We start from the raw sequence: 25,815 nt of genomic DNA on the forward strand, positions 1-25,815 counted from the left end.
ACTTTTACAACTATATGAGTTTATATTTTTTTTGCATATATATATATATATATATATATATATATATATATATATATATATATATATATATATATATATATATATATATATATATATATACTAACGAACCCACCCACCAACCCAAATGGGGAAAAAAAATTGCCCGAACCCACGAACCGAACCTCGAACCCGAACCCGTCCCTGAACCCGAATCGGCAACTTAGGTCAAAACCAAACACATTAACGCTCATCATCACTACATTTAACAATTGGTTGATACCTAGAACATTTATTTTAATTCTAGTGAAACCAAGTAGAAAAATACAATGACTAAATCATTTGGGCCTAGTAAATTTCAAGTATTTGAACAAAATCTTCAGCTTGTCTAAAGTTTAGTCAATAGAGATGGGGACGGAAAGGAGGGATATTAAATTCATATAGACCCAATGTATTGATCTCATATTAAAACTTACTATGTCTTATTATGAAGCCGACTTACTCAATATAAGCTAAACTAAATGTAACTTCCCCCCTCATTGTATAAGTAGAATGCACATATATTCCAATATGTAATCATTTCTCCCACAACCTATTTTCAGCCTGTTTGGAACTTATCTCATCCATTTTTTTGTCATATACTAAATGTGGTGACCTGATCCTATGTCCTCGGACCATACACTCTACAACCACCTTCTTTTGTCCCTTTCTAAGTAGACTATGGAACCGAGTGCCAACTAGTCCCCTATTCCCTCCAAAAGGGCCCAAACTTGAATGTGTATGGATTTAAATTCATATAGACAACGTGTTGATCTCATATTAAAACTTATTATCTCTAATTATGAAACTGACTTACCCAATATAAGCTAAACTGAATGTAACTCCCTCCCTCATTGTATAATTAGCATGCACATATATTCCAATATGTAATCATTTCTCCCACAACCTTTCTATCTGATGGAGCATAAATTTTTTGCAAATTATAGTCTCCACTCACAACATTTTTCATTTATGAAAATATGCATGAGGATATACAAAAATTGGAAATTAGCATGAACTGAGTTGTCTATGAGTGGCATCCAGATTGGCGGCGATCATCTATAGCCTTATATTTCTGTTACAAAGGATATAATAGAGGGAAAAGCCATGATTCTGCCTGGTAACAGGGCACTTATTGATGTGCATCAAAGACACCAATAGAACTGGTGGATTCAATTTATAAATATCAATGTTATGAGTCAGCATCAACAATCTTAAAGCAATCCTTGGAATATATTATATAGATGAAGTAATGTATTCAATATCAAGAACATATAAGAAGTTTGGACAATTTGGGTACTACTGGATTGATGAGGATATGTATGTATTTTTCTGAACTTTGGGAAATACTAATATATTGTACAGTAATAAAAGATATAGACCCAGATTTACCTACTGCATCAACAATTGTATTGTTATCTACAGGCAACAGAAAATAAGATTATAGTCACAATCGCATCACATAAGCAGCAGTGATAGCCAGGAAGAAAACGATTCTGGTTCTGATACTATAATCGATTCAGTCCAGAATTTGTCACTTGTTTCAAAGTAATATGGAAATGATTATAATAGAACAGATCAGTGTTTGAAGAGAAGACATTCCAGTCAATCAAATTATATACTATTAACTACAGGTGCCAAGTAAAGGGTGTGTAGATGTGATGAGCAAATTATGAACAGCAAGTATGAGATGTTTCATTAGGACTGGTTTTATGTGAAGCACGTGCATAGTGGTAGGAATGTTAAAGCTTTGACCCAAATGTCTAACCGGTAACTAGGTCTGGAGAAGCCTGAAGCCTTCATAGGCAATGATTGGATATTCTACATTAGGAGTTTGATGCCAAACGCAAGGAGTGAAACCATTTATTTATAACATCTAACACTCCTTTGTTTTTGTTTTTTGTTTGTGCAGGAGCACTTACGGGAGGATCAATATCCTATTCAAACTGTCAAATAGAGACAATCCGCAATGAATCAAGACTATCATGATGGAAACTGTCACATGTTTAGTGGTCTGCAACCTAACTCCTTCAGGCGTCGAACTCTTTAATTGCTCAATCTTTTCCCTCACAAAAAATCATTGCAACCCCGAGGGGAATATTTCATATGCTATGCGGTGGATATATGGAGTTCACAAACCAGAAGAGGACGTCTTTTTCAAACCACGCTGAAGGATATCATTATTGAATGCGTCAAAATCCAATATCAAATACAATACATCCGCATAATAATCAATCCAGAGAGGAATGCTCATAGGAAGCAAAGTATGAAGTTCGAATAGAGTAGAGCTTGTGCAGAAGGAAAAAGGAAGATGCGTCAACAATACCTCCAGTGAAATGAATGAAATTTCAGCAATGCAATGATATATTTATTGAAGTTGTGACGTCCATATATTTCCCGCACTTGTAAGTTAAAACAATATACATTTGGAAGGATATTATGACCCGATGAGGCTATAGGAGAATGTGCGATGGAAACTATAGGCACCGCCGGTTGTATTTTGGAAAAATTAAATTATATTAAGTATTTTAAATAGGTTAGTTAATTGTATAAAAGGGGTACGATGGTTAATAATGCCCCTTCATCCTTTATAAATAAGAGATGTAAAAGACACAACAGAGAATTCATATTCATAAAGATACAATTCCAAAATTTTATGGCACACCTGATATATTATTTTCTCATGGTTGGAGAAATGATTTTTTTGAACTAAGCTTGTGGATTCTGGATTAGTTGGCAAATTTATATGCGATTCCAGAATTGAAGCGCAATAGATAGATCATCTGTAAGGAGTGTCTTTATTGTGATTTTATTTCCGGCATAATTATTTATTTTATATTTTGGAGTTGAATTATTATCATGTTGTGTCCTTTATAAATATTTTTATTTATTTTCTATAAATCTTTTAAAATTCGGATAAGTGGACTGGGTCATTATTGCATTTTAAATTTGATAAACATAGTTATTATTAAATATTTAATTGTCTCTGTATTTATGTCTAGTTTGTCTCCATATTACAGGAGTTAAAGTGCATTCTAGATTAGTTTAAAATTGCATTCATATAATTGATCTGTCGCATCTGAATTGTTAAAATTGTTTATAGTTTTAAATATATTGAACTTTATAAAGTTGTACTTTTCAACTTATAATATTGATTCTGATAGCCCATTTTAAGCACTAGTCTTTTACTCTTGATTCATAATCCATATGCTGGCAATTGTTTCATTTTTTTCCATTGAGGAATTAATATATTCATTTGTTGCATTCATTCTTTATTTAAAATATTATTGCATTTATACAATCATTCACTTTTATTCTTAACTCGTAATTTGCAAATTTGAAGTTTTCTATAATTCTTGCCGTTTTGGGAAACTTCCAATATATTGGCGTTCTAATCAATCTGCTATAAGCATCCCAGGCTTGAGTGCGTTGTTTAGGATCAAGTACACCTGCCTCGATTTTGTGAAGCTCAAAGCGCAGGGGATTTGGATTGCATCAATCAATCTCGTCAAGTTGGCCTTAACCGGTTGGATATCCCAGCATCGAGTAGGCAAGGCTCGTACGATCCCAATCTACGGTTTTGGGAAACAACACTATCAACAATCTTGCCTAGAAAAATATTGTATCTTTTCTTCAAGAAAGCCATCTATAGTGTCACAAATTGTAACCCTTTTACAATTTCACACTCTTTTTGGGCCCTTCTTTTCCTATGCCTCTTGGGTCATTTTCAGCCTGTTTGGAACTTATCTCATCCATTTTTTCGTCATATACTAAATGTGGTGACTTGATCCTATGTCCTCAGACCATACACTCTACAACCACCTTCTTTTGTCCCTTTCTAAGTAACCTATGGAAGCAAGTGCCAACTAGTCCCCTATTCCCTCGAAAACAGGCCCAAACTTGAATTTGCTATTACTTCCCACCATTTGTGGTCTGATCCCAATATTTCCATTTGACTATTGGAAGTCAGCAAGAGAAATGTCTTAAGAACCTTGTACAAGGCAATTATTAATCACTCACAAGAATAAGCTTCACAAGTTACAAGTTTTAACGATCAAGCAATCCTATTCATTCAAGAGCAAATCCAAGTACAAAGAGAATCATGCTGCAACAATTTAGTATGTTATCAAATGGATTTGTTATGATTTGTAATGTTATTTGATCAAAATTTGTGGAGGATTTCTCTAAAGACCACCACATCACCACCATTATCAATCCTAAGGTATAATCTTCGGCATTCCATTTATGATTTAGCCTCTACCACACTACAGGTAAGCAGTCTTTTACATCATCATTTTTGTTGTGGAGGTAGGAACACCAACACAAGTGAAATATCCCAAACCGGATATTTGCTCGATCTTGCCTCAGAATAACATTTAGTTCATAAACATATGAAACCATATCATAAATAAACCAACAATGTAAACCATAAGAAATAACCTAACTGATATTTATCTGGTTGTTTCCCCTCAAACTAATATTCAACACTTGAATATAGGCAGATGTATTACGAAACACAATAGAAAACCAGTAGATTTACCATAAGATATTAAACCGTTATTTCTCAAATGAACATCAGTATTCAAGCATATGAACATGTGTTACGAACTAGTAAAATGAAAACCCGCAAACTCTTATAACTCCTTAAAATATGTTATTGCATTATACAACAATACAATAACCAACACTAAAAATCCAATCTTAAATATAGTTTAACAATCAGATTGGAATACTAAGATAAGAACCTGTAAGTGCATATGAAACACCTGAATTGATGTCTCCATGGACAATGGGTTTACGTCCACTATCTGCTGGTACAAGGGGCTACGTCCTCACACTGGCTGAAAGCTGAAGCTTTCCGAATACTCTCCCAAGAGAGAACTGGAATCTGAATAATAAATCAAGCATGCCCAAATGAAAGAGTCTCTTCTCCTTTTGTCCTTAGAGTTGTGACTCTTCGACTTCCCTCCTGGCTTTTTGTCTTATCTCTCCTTGTCCTTTTTGCCCACTTTATAATATTAAATTGACCTTTTATATTTCGAGTCCATGCTCTCCAAGTCAACTTTAATATCATTAATAATATGCCTTATAATATTTCCAATGTCCCAAAAAGGGGACATTACAACAAGGTACAAAATAACATTTTCCCCCTTTTTTATGTGTAGATTGTACAACTACATCCAACAATCAAAAGATGTGGAATTGCACAAAGTAGATTGAAATGCACAGTCCTGAACTTTGAACAAGCAAAGCCCTTGGATTATGCCAATCAGCTCACTTGATTGACACTTTTAAGTTGAATTTTGGAGGGAAGGTCTATAGGGCATCCTGATCTTAAATCTGTCGCCTTCGGTGACAAAGATCTCTCCAAGTTTAGGGCATCTCTCTCCATAAATAGATGCTTTCAGCTCCACTAGATATTTTTCTCCAATTTCTTCACAAATAATCTTAGAAATATAGCAGAGAATTAATGCAAATAAAACCAACAATATTAACCAGAAAATGCTCATAAAAATACTCAAAACACATTATTGCATTATAATTTCAGCAATACAATAACTTGAAGAAACATCCAATCTTAAAACCAGTGCCAAACAATCAGATTGGAAAGCTACAAGATGCACCTAAAACTCCAGATCTGAACTCTAACGTGAATTCACTACAGCTAATGTTGAACCGGGTGTGCATCCGATTCACCACGAAAAGCTTGAAAGGTTCTGCCTTCAGGTTCTGAAATTGTAAGCAACAAGCTTCCACCTCAAAGAGAAATTTAATATAATATCCAAATCCCAGGATGCTGAAAATAAATTGTCTTCCTTCTTTTAATGCTCAAAGATGTGACCCTTCAACTTCCTTCTCTTGTCCTTTCGGGTAATTCCTCCTTTGTCCCCTTTTTGCCCACTTATAATATTAAATTGACCTTTTTATAAATTTGCATTAATCTCTCATAATCCAATTTTAATATTACATGAATTTGACCTTAAATTTCCTAATTGCCCAAAAAGGGGACATTATAGTCCTCCCTCCTTGAAATTGTTTTCCCTCAAGCAATCATGGATCTCAAAATCGATACCAAGATCCCATATCAATCTGCAAGTTGTTTTATCGCCCAATCTGGTACAAATGAAATTGAATCCTTCCATATTGTGGAATAGGGGGTCCCAATGCAAGTCATCCCTCCATAAGATCCTTGGGTCCCACATCATCCTGAAAAAACTATGCTTCACCTTCCTATTGTGTTACTCTGAAGATGTAAACTCTATGCTCTAAGCTGTGAACTTGCACATTATGATCCCTGAAAAGAAGAGCTCCTATCGTGTCAACACTTGGATCCAAACCAGTCTATCCATCTAATACTCAGAGTAGAAATAGATATGTATCATTCTACCATCTTCCTGAAATAACCATCAGAATGAGTGATCCACCCAATAGATGCCAAGCACACCTACAATTTGCATGATAACTCGCCCAATAGGCCGCCAAATATCATTGTTATAAGATATGCTTACGTTAAGTATGATGCTAAAGGTATTGTTGCTCTCCTGTATATGGGAAAAATATATCTCATGTGCATTATCTAATACATGATTCTATCTCTGTGGATACCCATGAAACTCCATAAATCTTGTGGACTGGGTCATATCTAAAAATAAAATGGTAGACCAAGCAGGACAGCTACTGATAACTGAAGTAGACATAAAGATGTAGTCACCAATCGAAAAAAAGATAGCTACCATGTCATAAGAACTCGGTGTCAAATCTCTAGCGGAACTGTAGAAGCCTTCAAGATACATTAAGGACAACTCTGAATTTTCTAATGCACCATAAGTGTTATCAATCAAATAATCATTATCATACGAAAAGTCAAAACTAGCTTCACTTGGATCAACAATGTCCTCGTGCTGTTGTAAAGATGTGTAACTGCTGATATAAAAATCAGAATTCATGCGGCTGTCTTCTTGCTGGTCTTTTAGGTCTTTTTTAGCATTGAATGTCTCATTTGAATAAGGAGAGATGGGACTGATTTTCTCACTTTCATCTTTGCCAATGGTGTTAATTCACTCTACCATTTGTATGATCTCCGAGGTTTTTAAATTAAAACTATCTTCCTTGTGAGTAGCTGCCATAGAAATCTGGTTTTCAGCCTTGTACAATGAACAATGTAAATTGTAGACAGCTCATCTACCTCCTCTTTTATCTTTTGCCTGTTTGATGACCATATTTCTATCTTGGAGCAACTTCAAGTAATCTAATTTCGTTCTTTCTATCACCATTTTAAGAGTGTGAATGTATACACTATTACTTCCATTCATTATCCTTTCTCCTTTTCAACACTTTTAACTTCCCACAAGTTTTCTTCAATGTTTTATAGGTGTTTTAAAAATGCACTAAGGTTGCAATGACCATATCATCCAATAGTCACAGCTTATCCCCTAAATTGTATGCTCCAAATTCCCCATCTAAAAAAGAAATTCCTGATAGATCTTTCAAATCAGCCACCGTAGTGTCATCCTCGTGGTCTAGCTCATGTTTACAATTTTTAGCAGTCCCTTGGTTGGAAGAGATTTCATTATCTGTTGCACTATTTTCAGAATTTCCTTCTATCTACAAATTCATGACATCATTTTCAAGCAGTTCATCCTCGTGGAGAGATTCTTTTTCATCTTGGGATATCTTGTAGAAAAACATTCTCATGGAAGGGCTTGTCAATAACCACTTCCAAGTTACCAAATAAGATGCTAGTAGACTCCTTGTTATCAGCTATAGATGGTTCCATCTCATCGTTTTCATTATGTTGAAGCTGGATTATAGAATTCTCAACTTCCCTGATGCTGATCTGCACTTCTTGAGCTAACCCTTCTTCTTTGATCTTCTCACAGATGTGACCAAGAGACCAAGCATGCTTGCAAGTGAGAAATAGATGCTCTTTCCTCATTTGGTTCCTGCTCAAATTTGAAGATCTTGCAACATGTATATCTTCTGATCTTAGCTCGTGTTCAATCATAAGTTTCTTGAACATGTCAAGCTTATGTTCAATTAATTCCTCCATAAGCTCATAATCCATTGGTGAGATTCTACTCTCCCTTCTCCATATAGACAGCAAATCTGATTTTAATTGCTTACATATGTAATCATCTTCACCTAGGATTAATGACATGGTGGTTTTTATACAAGACCTCACAACGTCCAGATGATGTTTCCAAAATTCTCTTAAAAACATTAAAACAACTGTTATATCATCTTTACACAACCGAGATCCAACATGAGAATAAAGAACCTGGTTTTTGCCATTAGTTCTAAGATCTTCACTTTCTGACCAAAATTAAGGTCCTTGTTATCATGTATCCCACATAGGCTATCCACAATCAGATATAATAATCTTCTTAATATGTTGTCATTGTAAGGAGTGACTAGTGCTGTTTTTCTAATAATCTCACTAACACAAGAAGCAACTGTTAGTCTCACATCTTTTCTCGAATATTTTAGTAACCTATGTTGTGCTAAGGCAACCATGAGGGTTGCAAGGCCCATTTTAAGAGCCTCCAATCAGATTTGTCTATTTTGGATAAACATAAATCCAATTCCTCTAAGTTTACAAGGATACCATCCATACATTGCTTTGACTCCAACTGTCATCCAATGATATACAATTCATTTAATATTCCCCTTTCCTTTTGCAAGTCTCATAATTGATTACTATGGAATGTATCATTAAATTCCTTTGAGAAAAGATAACTTTTTAGATTTTCCATTGTCCTAATTTCATTTTCTTCAAACTAAATCTTGATGTACACTTCTACAGGTTGTAAAATGCTACCTTTGTTTGATACCAGTAGAATGAGCAACACAATCAAAACTTCAACTTTGAAATATTGTTCAACGAAACTAAATCAAATGCTTCAGCACCAACCCCAATAATAAGAAGACTTATCCCCTAAGAGAGACTCAATCAAAATTATGCCTCCATTAGTGTACAGGACTCAAGAATAAGCTCAAAATCCCAATTGTGGCAAACAACTCTCCTTGATAGCAGTTATGCTCTGTAATTAGGATATTTGTAAGATCCCAAATGAAGTTTTGACTGTAATTTTTTTTGTACCACTGCAAATTGATAGTCTCACTCCCAAACTGGTGGTTTATTTTCTGAAATTTGTTTTCACTATTACTGCAATTTTCCCATATAATTTGAACAAAGTCTAATTTGTCGTCTCAGACTTGAGTGTCCACATTCACTAGAGAAAACAATATAAATAATTGACTAGCCCGCTAGAATTTCATGGCATTGAATGCATGCAAAAAACCACTCAACTCTAATCACACATGCAATCAGATAATGTTCAATAATTGCTCAATTTATGTGGGATGGTGCTGACAGTGAATCCTCTGCATTATCTCGATTCTGAGAATCACATCACCTAGGTTATGGCCCAATATAAATTAAGTCAGTCAAATAATGACTAGCATTGACTAATCTTCAACAGTTCGATTCAACTATGAGCATGAATTCTCGGTTTGGATGAATCCTAAAGTATGAAGGCTTATACCGTAGCAATCAATGATGTGCATCTGATGTGTTGACAATACTTGAACCTGAAGCTTGATACTATTGTCATACACGTCCCAGCAATGAACTCCACCGTTAGCAAGTCATAACCCCAATATTGGGAACGTATGAAAGATTTCCGTTAGTTGAAGATAGTCAAAAACTTCCTAGAAAACGCATGAATATTAAATCTGCAGTTTTGTTCTTGTTAAAACTCTCGTATCTACCCCCGAACATTTCTTTTCACCTGCCAATACTCTGCAATTCGTCTTCCTTGCCTTGTGATACTAGCTCTGATAACCATGTCTGTCTGCACTTGTTTGATCTCATGAAGGATAAAAAATTGTTACACTGTTTCTCGTATCAGCTGATGATGGAATTTAACAGCAACACAATCACTGCATTAGTTTAAAAACAATATTTTTTGGTGGTTAAATGTTAAATCCAACTCCACAAATAATATAGATGCAGTCCTTAATATATATCAGGCCATATTCAATTATCACTCAATGCGATAATTTTGGAGATAAAATTCACAAGGCTTTATGAAACATCATATATATCTCCACACGATCTTAGGCTTCAATATTAGCAACGACAATGAGAAATAAATTATATTAGCAACGATAATAATCAACTTTGTCATTTCTGTCCTATTGCAAACTACCATTTCTAACCAAATTTGATTTGTAACTTTGCCTGGCAATTGATCTTTTCTTTTAGTTATGTTGTTCGCCGAGAATTGCCTCACATGTATAACACTCAAAACAACAAAGAAGATTCAAATGTCCTTCCTACATATCAACCTTTTCTTCCTCCACCTCCTCATCTTTTGCAACATGCTAGTAAGAAGTATGCTCTTGTTGAGAAGCTTCATACTGCTCCAGCTAAGATCTCGCTTTGGAATTTGATGCAAACTTCACCTACATACCACAAGATGCTCCAAGAAGCCTTATAATTGGTAGTCACCTTACATTTTGTGAGACTACTTGGTGTAGCAGCCTTATTTGAATATATGCACACAAAAGATGGAAATTGTGTTCTAACAATGTGAGTTACTGCCTTTGGAAGTTCAACATCAGTCTGATCCCCTCATGATTATTGTGTTCAGCAATGACATTGCAATAAGAAGTACCTTGGTTGGTTTTGGATCAGGTCTTAATATTTGTAGTATGGACTTGTTAAATATGATCAGTGTAGGTACCTCCCTCATTCAACCTAGTTCTTTTTTTCTATTTGTGGCTTTGATAATAATGATAGGCAATCATTAGGTACAATTACATTGCCTACTAAAGTAGATCATGTGACTCTACCACATGTGTCCATGTCATGCCCAAAACTCTCCCATATAATCTTCTTCTAGGTAGATCACGGATTCATGCTATGCAAGCAATCCTTTCTACTCTTTAGCACACACACAAATTCATGTACAATAACAAGATGTACACCCTACAAGCCAATAAAGAACTTAATAATGGTGTTGAAAAAGAAGCGGGATCTATATCTTCCCTCAATGCTATGATCCCATCTATACCGAATGAAGGTACACTTAACGACACTCCTTCGATTGAAGAAATACTCTTAAAGAATGATTGGGGTTCATTAGCATTTACACCCTCTTTAATGGAGAATACAAAAACTCTGAATTTAAAACTAAAGCCTTGAAGGAGCCTTGTGTTTCATTTGTCAAAGCTACTTGTAAATTCTCTCCAAGTTTTACTTCTAACAAATGTATTGATAATGATTGGAACTCTTTTGATATCAATCCATATAGTCCAATTGGAACTAAGACTAAACCTCCTCCCATCCTAACATTTCAACAACCAATAAAGATCCTGTGTTTGATCAAGAAAAATATAGAGTTGTCTTTAAATTTTTTTCTAAACATGGATACAATGGACATGACTTAGGATGTATGCAACAAAGTATTGAGTCTAATGAGAATTCTACATCACACTTTTCCAAAGAGGGTTTACGTTTCCACCCTCCTTTGTCTACACCCCCTTTACTGTCTAACACATCTATGTCTTCCTCTACTAACATTTCATATAAAGAAGAAAGTATCTTGTTAGCACTTCGCAAAGCCAACTCAAATACACTCCTTGAACAAAATCAAGAAGATCTTCTTGTTTGTGTATCATTCGATGCATAGCCATTTCACTACTAAATGTCAAGCTTTGGCTTGTAATATTCAACTTGTTATATGTCAAGTATCATTCAAATGACAATTGACTATAAGTTGCACACTTGTCCCATCACTTCTAAATAACACTTATTTCCTATTACGTTTTTGATTAAGAAAACAAGTTTTGAAGGGCCCTTGAAACCTTGTACATGGAAACCTTACAACTTAAATATTAAGCCCATTAGGCAAAACAAGACAAAAAAGATAGAGCCATCAAACGAGCAAAAGCTAGCCGCAAAAGGACTGCACACCAACCAACTAACTGAAAACATAAGAGACACAGATAGCATATTCTTTAAAAGCTCCACAGCATGCATCGCAAGCTGGTCCATCTTCCTAGCAGCATCCTTAATTTGACTAACATTAGTAGAGGCAGCCGCAACCATCTTCCTAGTATTGGCTCTAGTTCTTTTACCAGGTCCATCCTTGCTATCAGTGACACCCCCTTGGTCCTCAAGAACAGTGACAATGGCCTTCTCCCCTGCAATATTCTCTAGCTCTAAGGATTTTGTAACTTTGATCAGCAATGCTTCCTAGAGTACTCTTAGTTCCATTAACCTTGTTATCCAACTCCAGCACCTTGGCCTCCAATTTGTAAAAGGTCGGTCCTCACTACGTAGATATCTTTAAACAAAGATCTCTTCCTCCCCCTTTGATAGTCATGTATCCTTGACAAGAATCCCTTTATGCTTGTTGCAAGCTTTCCCTTTACAACTAATTCTTCCTCACTTGACGCTTTCATCCTTTATAAGGATTTTCTTCCTAGCTTGGAATGTATGCATTTTCAAAAAGGATATTGCCATGGTGTTGAAGATGTTTTATCCTTGATATGGGCCGATATCTTCCTTAAGATAAAAACATAGAAACTTGTTGACATATTGGGAGGGGGTCTGAGGCCTCCTCATTGCTCATAGTCATTCATTGTTGTGCCCCCAAAGCCATGGTGTTGTGTGTTACATTCCCCCAACCCTTGAGGCATGGTTATAAATATATCCCTTGCAACTTGCATGGGATTCGACCTTTTTTTTTATCATCTCGCATAGTGAGGCCTGTTTGATCCCTTAACAAGCATTGGTCATCCACCATAGCATGGCTTACTACTTTGATCGTTGTTATCATCATGTACTCTCTAAATATTCATCATCCAACATAACACAACTTATAAGCATGATCATTATTGTTGATTACCTAGTACGGCATGTTTTTCCAGTGTGATTGTTTTGTTGCACTACATGAATAACCCAACATAACACACCTTTCTGGCCAATGGAACTCATGCCTTCTCACACCTCTAGCATATTGCTAGTCTATATTCCATGGGCCCGTGTCTCATCAATCAATGTACACTCTCATCTCTTTCTATAAGTCCATTTGTGCTCTTGCAATAACCTTCTAAGAATGACATTAGTAAAGATTGAGACATTTTTGCAGTGTAATATGGGGACTCGCCCCCCCTCTCAAATCCCCACACACCCGAGTCAGGGACATCCCTTAGACAGGTACTTAGCATTCCCAAGTCCCTGCACAACTGCCATCACACCGTCACCGAGGTGCAAGGACATTAGGACTGACGAGGAGCCAAATTGCAGCAGCTATAGATTGATGAGGATGAGATTGTCGCAGCTACAAATGTAGGGTTGGTTGGTGTTCCTTTGGTAGATCTTGACCATGACAAGTCCAGTAGTTCCAGGGACAAGGAGTTTTCCTTCAAGGATGATTAGAAGCCTCCCTTCACTACATTTTGATGTGACGTTTTACTTGTTTTGATATCATGCCACTCATTGTAATCATCTTTATAATATTTTGATATAATATAAATTAGAAAGTTCTAGTTGCCAATAATTTAAATTTTTACTAGTAATTGGTAATTTAATATTCGATGTTGTTCAAGTATGGTATATTGTATTTTGTATTGGGTATGTTACTCTATTGCAATTTCACTATGTTCAAGTATTTTGTATTATTAGTTCTTATATAGATATACTATCATACATCATTTCATAACTAGCAATTCAATTAATATATGTATAGTATATTACAAACCCCCCCCCCCCCTCTCACCCCCCATCATAACTCCACTGCCAATCTCCCACCATCCCCAAATTGAAGCCCTTATTTTTCCCATCCTGACATTTCCCATTACCCATGTTACATAGCATTTTTGAAATCAAGGTCTCTTCAACCAATTGAATTGGAACATGATGTTTGCTTTAATACTAACGTTTTTTTTCATTGTATATGTGCACACTCAGATTTTTTACGTGGATTGATTGGATCCTATGCTTGGGGGCTTGATCATCCCTCAAATTAATGCCACGCTATCCCTATTTTTTCTTGCTCCCAACCACTCTATCTCTTCATCTCTACTTTACCGCATGTATGATCTTAGCTAAATGCATGTTGTAAATTGTAATCCCTTTACAATTTCACACTAATTTTGGGCCCTTGCTTTAGTGTGCCTCTTTTTAAGTCATTTTGAGCCTATTTGGGCTTTACCTCATCTAAATCAGTGTCATTTGCTAATATGGTGATCCGATCCTATGTCTTGGGACCTTACACTATACAACATCATTCGTTAAACAAGGTGAAATGTTGAAAGCATATATTTTGTGAGTTTTTCACACCATCACTCCATTGCAATGATGATAAAACAAAGGAAAGATTGAGTTTGAGAAAAAATCGGTGAGCACCTTAGGTGTGAGCCCAAGGGAGGTCAGAATTCTCACCTCCTTGGGGTTCAATGATCCCAAGGGAGGTTGGAATTCCAGTCTCACTTGAGCTCTAGCATGGGCAGTTCAAAAGATTTTGTCTCCTAATTCTAATTTTTGCAATAACCCAGGCCGGTTTATACTATCATAGTGCTAACAATGTGAGTTTCAGTTATTTGATTATGTGCACTTTATGCAGCTTGGAAATGCGTCTCAAATAATTGTGCTAAGAAAGGCAATTATCACCAAATATGCTGATGCCAGTTACTACAATAGTTATTGCAGATTGTTATTTCACAGTAAATTAGTAGTATATTGTTATTTCACAGTAAATTCTACTACTAATTATGCAACTCGATGAAGGTGTTAACACATCAACCACTGAATTGCCAGTTTAAATTGAGATCAATATACTATGTCTTGCCAATACAAATTAATTGATTGCAACAACAGAAAAAACTTGAACAGAATATCAGAACCTGATGACGATCATGTGTAGGATGTTCTGCTCCAAATTAAACATTAATTACTGACCCAGAACAGTGAGCTGCAGGATGGCAACACTGGTGTTTTTCTGCAACAGCAATTTGCTCCAAATTTCCAGGCAGATGGTGATGTCTAATAGCCACCCACAGGCCCGACTCAGTTGCTATCCCAAACACCAAACAGATGGTTATCAGATTCAGCCCGATAAGTGAAAATTGGGTTGCTTCAACGCCTGGTAATGCCACGCCAATTTGCAGAAGATCAGGATGTTAGAATGCCATCTGATCTTGGCACCAAAACAGACCCGGGCGCTAGATAGCTAGGTGACTAGGGCTATGTCACTCAAACACAGAAACATGGGTGTGCCAATTACAGGAGAAGATGGCGCTTACAGCCAGACCGTTATACACCAATTTATCACAGGCAAGATTGACACCTGGTAATAGATTTCAAGGCGCCCGATTTAGAGACATTCCATAACACTCGAACAAACAATTTTGCGCCCAAATTTGCAGTGTAATGGTTCATGGAATTGCAGATAAACTTGTGTCTAGTCGGTAATCACCTGGGTGCTCACAGACAGGTATCTTACACTAAATTCTTTGGCAATTCGCACAAAATGATAGACCTGCTCAATACCTTCTTCCTCCAAAATCTGAATTACTCCAGTACCAACTGCTTGTATGCCAAACAAAGGTGTAAACAGTGCTCCAAATTCAGAGATAGGAATCACCGATTTTCTCCATAACAACTTTCCCTATCAACAGCAAAATACTGATAACTTTCTGCAAACATAAGTCTTCCTAGCCACAGTGAGTACAATAATGGAAGACATCAACCCAAACTCCAGAAATGCAAATACCAAAACCCTTATACCTTAGCAAGGGAATTGTAAATCAGAGATCTCAGAAACCCTAAAAGACAATAAAGATCAAATAGACAATTCGGATGTTTTTTCCTTCACAATGGCTCATATTTATAATCCTCAAATGGGACTTAGTTTCCCAGAGATAACTCCACTTAAGAAGCTTCACCAACACATCATCACTTTATAATATATAATAATAATAAAGTGCTATTAAAATAATATAAACTTAATAATTAATTAATAAATATGAGCCCATGCAATAAATAGTGTCATCCGATGCTGGCGATGACCAACTGCCAATGTCACCAATTGCACTACCAAATATGGCAACTGCCCAAATTAGGTTTACTATAAATAGTAAATCCACAACTGAGACCCTCAAATCTCCTTGTCAGTTCATGAGGGTCACTATGATGAACTGACTCAATTAACTGCAGAAGCTTGCCAAAATGAGGAAATTACAACTTTGCCCCCAAAACTAATGTGAGGTCGGCCATTGGGAGATAACACATGAATTTCCAGTATTAATTGTTTCAAAACATAAAATTGTAACTCAAAGGAAGGTCGGTCTGATATAAAGGTCAGTAAATGAGCTAAAATCTGATTTAACTTAACAAAATTCATATTGGTTGAGCCAAGAGGAAGTCAGCCCGCACTGCAAAGGTGTGAGGTGGATATAAGGAAGGTGCGAGATCACCACCTCAAATACAATGCAATACAACTCATAGCCATTAATATCAAGCAGGGCAGATTTTTCAGGGTGTGAAAATTAGGAGGATCACAAGTAAGAAAATAAAACTTTTGAAGAATTTGAAATAAAATTTGCATAAGCAGTCCAAAAGGGTGGGGCTTGAAATTCAATTAACAAGGATCGAATCAGGTGGTGCTAGCCATAGAGAAACCAGATTTTAATAAGAATTTAAAAGCTTATAGTTCTAAGAATAATTTTATAAATCAAGTGCAATTCACAAGTTGTTGCCTTCAAATCATAATTATACACATTAATGATTATCTTCTCGCAAATATTTTACTCTTAACATAGGCATTTTATTGTTTTGCAAGGTGGCACGAAGCTGAACATTTCATGTGTGCAACATCAAGGACAACATTGGGGCATCAACAAGACAAGATTCATCCATCAAGAAGACAAGAGAAAGGATGGTTTGAGATCAAAGATCGAGATGATGATTGCAGACCAAGTTCAAGTCATCAGAATGGAATTCAAAAAGCAAGTTGTGCAAGGAAAATTAACAAGCCTACAGGTAGATAGACAAGGTTATCATAATCTTTAAGGAAATTAAATTCCAGTTTTAAGGATCCAACAACACAAAACACCATCACTTTTGAAGATCAAGATTAAGACAAATTTAAAGCACAAGTCAGTTCAAGCAATAACAATGAGGAGATTCCCAAGAAGATGGAGAAAACTTTTGAAAATGAAGCAATTAGGGAATATGGGCAATCACAATCAATCGAAAGCTAGAAAATGTTGAGTATCAAGAGATACTGTCAAAGATACAGAAACTTATTTAAGATAATGGAAAAGTGCAATTGATGAGGTATACAAAATAAGCATGTTGACGTGACACTCATTTGTACTCATCCAATTAAGGAATTTCAATTCCACGTGTTGAAGCTTATTTAATCAAATTGATCCAAGTGTACATACATGTGAAGTCCACTTGATATCTTCACCTATCCTATTCTCATTGGTCCATTAAAGCAACGTAATTTTCTCCTTGGCTCACAAGGTGGCGCTTTGATGTAATTGATCAACATTATACTTGGAGCAACTATATAACCCTTGCTCAAATCATATGCAAGATTTGGAGATATTGTTTCTATAATGCTACTGAAATTATTCCTACTTCATTGCTGTTATCATGGTGAATGTGAAGTTTTGGAATGGTGCATGGTTTCTACACTTTCTCACTTACATTAGGATTTTCAAATATGTTGAATAGAAGTAGAAGTGGTTAAGTAAATAAATAGAAGATGTTGTGTGTGAATTATGATGAAACTATGTTCATACCTTTTGGTACTTGTTGATTGCAAGTAACAGTGTAAGGTTGGTTTGAACTAATTGATAGTTGGCTTTTTTAATGAGTATTGACAACATAAGTCACCCATGCATCCCTAGAAGATAGCACCCTTCTTTGCGTAGTTGATTTGGCAAAGCAAGGATTGTTTAGAGTCTCACCTCTCCCTCAATGTTGCTTGCATTGTAAGGTTAGCCTAGGACCACCCTACCTCCAACAAATCCCTTAGACGTATAGATCGCTCCCTCGCCCTGGACCTTATCCTTCGGTTTTGGACTACTTGTCGTTGGTGAGGAATAGTTACTCCTTTGTTTCTACTTCTTTTGCTTCTTGCTTGTTCTTTCCGCGGACACCATTTGGTGCTCCTGATGTTGGCTATTGCCTTGTATATTTTCCAATCCCTCAAACCCTCGTGGTCTCTTGTTGGACATTACTAAATTTATCTTATCTTATCTCAACCAATTCTTTGGCAAATTATTTCATTTGAAGTGACTCAAGAGTCTACCTTGTTAAATTTTTCACATTTGCAAAGTTAATATACATTGAATGAACAGTGTAAGTCAATTTTGTTAATGTTTGGTAGCTTCGATTAGATAAACCCATGAGACTAAACTGAAGATATGTATATATTAAACATATGTGAGATATAATATATATAATTAAATAATTAATTGTTATATTAATTAAATAATAATGAATAGACATGTCCCATGAAGTGATCTAATTTTATGATCTAGGCAATAATATACTAAGTGAAAATTTGCATCAAAGTGTACAGATACCTAATGTCTAATGTTTAACTGAAAATACATTAAACATTAAGAATGACATGAACCAAATGAAAGGTAAATACAAAGAAACCAAGTGTTCTGAAATCCTCAATGTACTAGTGCAATGCGTTAAAACACTGAACTCTATGCCAATTTACTTAACCACTTCAATTTAGTCCAATGCAGAATAAAGAACTTAAATGATAGTTAAGTGAAACTAATAGCACATATAAGCACAAGAAACAGAGAACGAGAAAGAGAGACCCGATTTGATTTCAAAGTTCGTTCGACTGAACGGACTACGTCTCCGGGTCTAGCTCAACTGAGTGACCGATGTATAATTGATGCTCTAAAAGTTGATTTACAACATACTGTAGTCCATCCACAAAGTCATTAACAAATCTCGACTTGAACCATCTTGCATACAAGCTCTCAAGGCACAAGACTAGTTACTGGAGAGCAAGGAAGACTTCACCTAAAAAGAGTTGACTACAAACACAGAACATCATTACATCCCATCTCCTTCACTCCTCCTACAGAATTCTTCCTGACTAGAGAAACTCTCATATTCCTCTTGGCATCATTTCAATCTAATACAAAATGCATTCAGAGTGCCCCTGAAATGGCTCCTTCCAAAATCTCTTCTCCGAAATGCCTAAGCAAAAATATCTCCTCTCTTTTATACATAAACATTTGCCTAAAATAGGCTTTAACCAAATAATTTAAATATAGGCCTATTAACAAATTACTACTTCGAAATACCCCTTGGCCATTTTTCCATTTTGGCCTTTCACTATTTTTGGGGGTTAAAATCTTAACTAAATAACAAAAACCTTATTTTAAAGGTTTGGCAGTAGTTTGTTAAAGTTTAAATTTACCATTTGCCTTTTATAGTTTAAGCGCTAATCGTGGTGTTGCGGTAGGATCCATTTTACACTTGCCGCCAGTCAGGGGTTCCAACCCTGCTGGCAGCCCCTTAATGGCCAATTTCAGCGGAGTAAAGTTCAAATCGGATATGTGCCGGTATAGTGTTGGTGGCGTTGGTTTGGTTCCAACGGTCGCGGTTTCGACCCCCTCGGCCACCAAAACACTTTTTTGCTCGAGCTGACGTGAAGTGCCTCGTGCACATGAAAATTGACACGTGTTTGATCACACCAAAGTGCCACATGGACCTGCAAACTGCGTTGACACGTGTCTCGTGTACACTGATGACATCATGCCACGTGAGCTTCCTTGCTAGACACGTGGCACCATTTTTTTGCCATGTCATGACATGTGTCATCATTATAAACTGCCACGTCACCTACTAATACCATGCTGACATCATCATACGGACTTGCCACATCACTAGTCAACCTGGCAATTTTGACCACCCATAACTCCTGCATACGAACTCTGTTTTTGACGAAATGAACAACATTGGAATCGTGGCGACAAGATCTTCAACTTGATGCCATTTTCAACCGATTTGGAGATGGTCAAAATTTCACGCCTATTTTTGGTCAACTCCTGATATGCCTGTTTGACCATGACTTTGATCGGGCATAACTTTTGCGTCCAAGCTCCGTTTTCAACGAAACAAACGTTTTCGGAAACCTCTCAACAAGCCCTTCGAATTGGTGTCAACCTCGACCAATTTTGGACAGTTCCAAATTTTGCTTTTCTGACGGCCTCCGATCCAAGGTTTGACCCAACTTTGACTAGCCATAACTCGAGCATACGGACTCCTTTTTCACCCATTCGAGCTGCGTCGGATTCACAATTCTAAGAACTTCAACATGGTGCTAATTATGAGCGATCGGGAGATACTTCAATTTTTGATGAAAATATCCTTTGGATCATGAAGGGACATGTCTCATCCGCAATATAAGAGAGAGATCGCAGCCCTTGGAAAATATATACCAAAGAGGCAATGTTGATACATTTGCAGCAATCCTAATACATCATCATGGTATCAAAGCAAGTTCTTTACCAAGCCTATGGGACTTCAGAAATATGCTGAAATGACCATTGGAGAATAGTAGGATTGAAAAGCCTCTGTATTAGAAATTGCAGCATTGTGTTTGTTGATAATCAACCAAGGATGAAGTGATATATATAATATAATGATAACGAGGAACAAACATTCCAAGCCAACTTACAAGTGATTAAGGAATAAAATAACAGATTTAGAAATTCATCCAACAATAAATCAATGAGTGGGAATCATTGTACACACAAACTGAGTATTATATTACAGTCAGGACATTCTACCAAACGGAGATTTACCAGCAGTGCACATAGCAAAGGTTGATTTAACTTCTCTTGAATATAGGATAGTTCGAATAAACGTGATCCAACAGATGACCGTACTACCGTTGGTAATCTATCAGTTCGATCTCACACAAAATGTTATCATGTACTCAACGTAGTTAAGAATACAATGACAGATAACATTGGAGGGGTCGGATTCCACATTCAGTGGAGAAGAGACATTAAGCCCAGTCAGCAAGAAGGAACAAATATATCTTGAGACATTAATTTCTGTAGACATTGCAAGCAGTTTAAAAGTGTCCTTAGCATGGGCGGAAAGAAGAAAATTGGACAATGGCAAGAATGGGAAGCGAAGAGAACAAGGAAACTAATAAGACATTTGCCCAACACTATTAGTATCCTCAAAACAGCAAACAGAGATCATGGGAAATAAAAATAATAAAGAGTGGAAGATACTATTCATCGAGCATATAATAGTTATGTACACCCAAGTTACGCTTAGAATAACAAATCGCCAATACAGAGTAAATAGGTGGAAGTATTAAGAATAGAGCGGGAATAAAGACCAAGATAATCTCATGTCAAAGATGAAGATGCCCCACAATCATACATATCTGCAGAGACAATGAGAAAGTCAAATTGATACAACAATTCACATTAAGGAAAAGTTGACAAGCAAAATAAATAAGAATTACTAATACCACGCGACACGCAAGAGGAATAATATAACAAAGTTAAAGTGGCAAGAGGAAAATAAGAAATATCAACTAGCACAGCGCATACATATCGATGGCCCATGCTTAAGGATTCTAATCAAAACCAAGCTAAGCATTACAGCCCCAAATTTGCCGAGGGCGCATTCAATTCGTGAGATAATGTGAGGTACGACCCCCTTACCTTTTCTATGCAATAACAATTAGAATATGATATCACAGTTCTATATATCAAAGAGTTATGTGATTGAAACATGTTAAGAGTGTAATAATATTATCTTGTATATAATGATGTGAGGAAATTATATTAATATGTAATTGTAATGTCCCCTTTTTGTGTTACATCAAAAATTTTGACCTAATTTAAAATATAGCCGTTGAGGTTCACATGAAGTTAGTTGACAGTTAAATTGGTTATAATCCTGTGAAATGATAAGATGGTTAGTCGTCATAATTTCATGTGAAGATAACATGCTATTTGATTATTTATCACGAATTCATGGACTTGAAAAGGCAGCTGGCCGTTATGATTATTTATAACTTGTTATGATAATATGATTTAATTGCGGAGAATTTCCTTGCAGGAAACACGTTGAAGGGGTGGAAGCATTCTCAGAAAAGAATTAGGCACAGAAGCATTACCATCACTCGGCAAATGGGTTGAGGACGCAGCAACTTGAAACAGGATACATTTGTGGGACCCAAATGAGCTATTTAAATAAATAATTTGAAAAACATTAAAAAAAAAATTGTTAAAAAGTAAATCGTACCTCAAAGGATTTTAATTGATCTTTCATCATATTATTATAATAAATATTTATATACATGCATATAAATATAAAAAAGAAATGGCACCATTATATTATAACAACTTAATATAATGATGTCACCCCATTGATATACTTCCATGAACGTATGCAAGTATATATTATAATAATAATATTCAAGATATAATAACATGTGAACTATAATAATATCCGAACTATAATCTTCCAACTTTATTTCTAACCGACTAACATTTGGCATGATAAATTGGCAATAATCAAATTATAATCTTTTCAACTCTTTCTTCCAACCTTTTTAATTTCCTTTCTTTTGCAATTGATTTAATACTTGGTATTCGAATTGACATATGTTATATAACCGGCGAAAGCCAAGAACGCACGACCTTCCTTTAACTTAAGCCGTGTACGAAGTTTTGCATTTTAATTTTTTTTATGCTCGATGGCCTTAACGTTGAGTCTCTTACCTTGAATGAATTTCCGCACACCCAACCATCTTCATACTACTACATTCCTTACTTATCATTTCACCATCAACCTCCCAATACCTACTGAGTTCCTTGTCCCTCTAATATCTTTAACATTTGAGCCCACATAATCCCGTCAGTCAAAGTTCACTATATCAACTTCCCGTTTATGCTCCCAACTGTCATAGAAATTCTGCTGTGAGGACTCAGCCCTTGGAGAAGTCTGCATTGAAATGTCTGCAGCAAAAGAGGAATAGCTTCCAATTTCGGATTTGCAGGGGATTTGAGCATATTCCAAGTTTATATCAGGTCTTGTGATGACATTACCATATTATTTTATTTTCCAAGCAGCCAGTTAGGTGTCTTAGATAATTATCATATTAGATTTATTATCAAGAATCAATATGAGATGCTACTTATTCAATGTCCTTATTATTAGTCCTTTTTCCTTAAACTTTCGTAATAATTAGATACAACCCTTATGGAATCGTATTTCCAAATGCATCAAAGTCTGGAATGAAATATACTATCCAATGATATTTTCCAAATAGTCTCAAGAACATAATCTTCTGGTCATGGTTGTGATAAGCATACTAAGCAGCAAATCTATGCATAGAGCGGATTGTGGCAAGTTTCATTATTTATCATGATGATATCTTGTTTGATATCTTGTTTGAATTTACAGATTGAACTTCTTTAAATTAGCCTTGTTCATGGTAGGTGATAACCAAGTAACCATAGTATGGATCCTTATGCCAATGGATATTAAAATAAAACAATCAATTATGAAATCTTTAAAGAATATAATCTCTCAAATCACAAATTGTGATAAGCTAGAATATATGTTAATTATGAAACAGTTGAGAATCAATAGAAAGAACTGGTTGTTTTGAGAATTCCAAACACCTAGGACTCACCTGACTGTGTAGCCAAAGAAATGGGTGATGAGGTGAAAGAAAGGAATCTGCAATAACATGAACAGTATCAGTTATGACAACAATGTTTATAATTTTTAAAAGGAATCATTTAAAAGCTCATGCATGAACATGTTTACCCTCCTGTTGTCAAGTCAAATGATGTGTTTAGATACCAGGATGCTTAGTGGATGATAAGATGATCCCTGTCTATTCCGAGTAGGAAGGATCTTTCTCATTACAGATTGTGTGGGGAAAAGTTAAGGTTCGAGGTTGAGTGGTTAAGCCCCTGACAATGTTTCACCTCTCCCCAAGTTGTCAGACGTACAACAGACAAAAATAAGTTATACATTCAATTGTTTGTCGGAAACAAGTATTTTTACTTTTATGATAATATGCAAGACTAAGGTAAGATTAATTGAGTTTTATCATCAGTGCAGTTCTTTTACATTTAGTTGCGAGAGAAAGATTTATCTAAGGGATTGTTATATCAATCTTTTATTTATATGAATAATAAATATGAGCATATCTTCTAATCTTATGTTATTGCCACAGTTAAGCAATCGGAAGGAAATGAATGATACAGTGGTATCTGAATTCCTAATTGATTCAGTGGTATCTAAAGCCCTAATTGATTCAGTGGTATCTGGAGCCCTAAATGATTCAGTGGTATCTGAAGCCCTAATTGATACAGTGATATCTGATGCCTTAAATGATTCAATGGTAATCGATGCCCTAATTGATACAGTGATATATGATGCCCTAATTTTATATAGTGGTATTTAATGGTAATCGTCATTTGATTTTTGATATAGCGGTATTGGATGGAAGTCGTTATATGATATTGTTATAGTAGTATTTGTGAACTAATCTAGGTGATTGCAGAAACATCCCTACAATGATTTCTCGGTTCAAATTCCATGGTATGTGGATTTAAATTTCTATAATAAATTCCTTGATGGTATTTTAAGTTCTTAGTTAAGAAATGTTGTTTAACTGATTTTAACCGTCAATCTCATTTATATGAACGAAACTGATTTAACTGACTTCCTATGAAAATGAAGTAATAACTGTATTTCTTTGAGTATGTTCGTTGTTAATTAAGACCTGGATAAAGTGGATGTTACATTTTAGGACATTAGAAAAGTTAAAGACATATTCATATAATACTAAAATTGACCTTGAGAGTGTGGACAGCCCCAAATTTGCCAAGGGCACATTCAATTCGTGAGATAATGTGAGGTACGAACCACTTACCTTTACTATGTAATAACAATTAGAATATGATATCACATGTTCTATATATCAAAGAGTTATGTGATTGAAACATGTTAGAGGGTAGTAATATTACCTTGCATATATGATGTGAGGAAATTATATTAATATGTAATTGTAATGTCCCCTTTTTGTGTTACATCCCAATTTTTGACCTAATTTAAAATATAGCCGTTGAGGTACACATGAAGTCAGTTGACAGTTAAATTGGTTATAATCCTGTGAAATAATAAGATGGTTAGTCGTTATAATTTCATGTGAAGATAACATGCTAGTTGATTATTTATCATGAATTCATGGAATTAAAAAGGTAGCTAGCTGTTATGATTATTTATAACTTGTTATAATTAAAATTATTTTATTGCGGAGAATTTCCTTGCAGAAAACACGTCGAAGGGATGGAAGCATTGTTAGAAAAGAATTAGGCACAAGAGCATCACCATCACTAGGCAAATGGGTTGAGGACCTAGCGACTTGGAACAAGATACATCTGTGGGACCAACATGAGCTATTTAAATAAATAATTTGAGAAACATAAAATAATTGAGTTAAAATATAAATCGTACCTCAAAGGATTTTAATTGATCTTTCATCATATTATTATAATAAATATTTATATATGTGCATATAAATATAAAAAAGAAATGGCACCATTATATTATAACAACTTAATATAATGATGTCACTATTATAATAATAGGTAAGTCATCTATTATTAGTTAATGGTTATCTATTGTAAATATCTAATTAGCTTTAGTTTGCTTTCATTTTTTGC

The 25,815-nt window shown here is 35.4% G+C and overlaps 1 protein-coding gene across 10 annotated transcripts in view; it reads right to left on the reverse strand.

Annotated features, from left to right (window-relative positions):
• The window catches only part of LOC149572984 (senescence-associated family protein), a 131,060-nt gene that overhangs the window by 66,354 nt on the left and 38,891 nt on the right, over nucleotides 1-25,815 (reverse strand). Inside the window, exon 1 of one of the 10 annotated variants that reach the window (XM_089814124.1) lies at nucleotides 2,363-2,456. The exons of the other annotated variants lie outside the window; for them this stretch is intronic. The gene's annotated coding sequence lies outside the window, so the exon portion shown is untranslated. Of the gene's footprint in view, nucleotides 1-2,362; nucleotides 2,457-25,815 lie in introns of those variants that run through there. 10 annotated transcript variants of the gene reach the window in all.

The sequence above is a fragment of the Cupressus sempervirens genome, chromosome 2 (genome assembly GCF_028749045.1).
Source record: "Cupressus sempervirens isolate cs-2001-9-10 chromosome 2, ASM2874904v1, whole genome shotgun sequence".
In the NCBI taxonomy this organism is placed as follows: domain Eukaryota; kingdom Viridiplantae; phylum Streptophyta; class Pinopsida; order Cupressales; family Cupressaceae; genus Cupressus; species Cupressus sempervirens.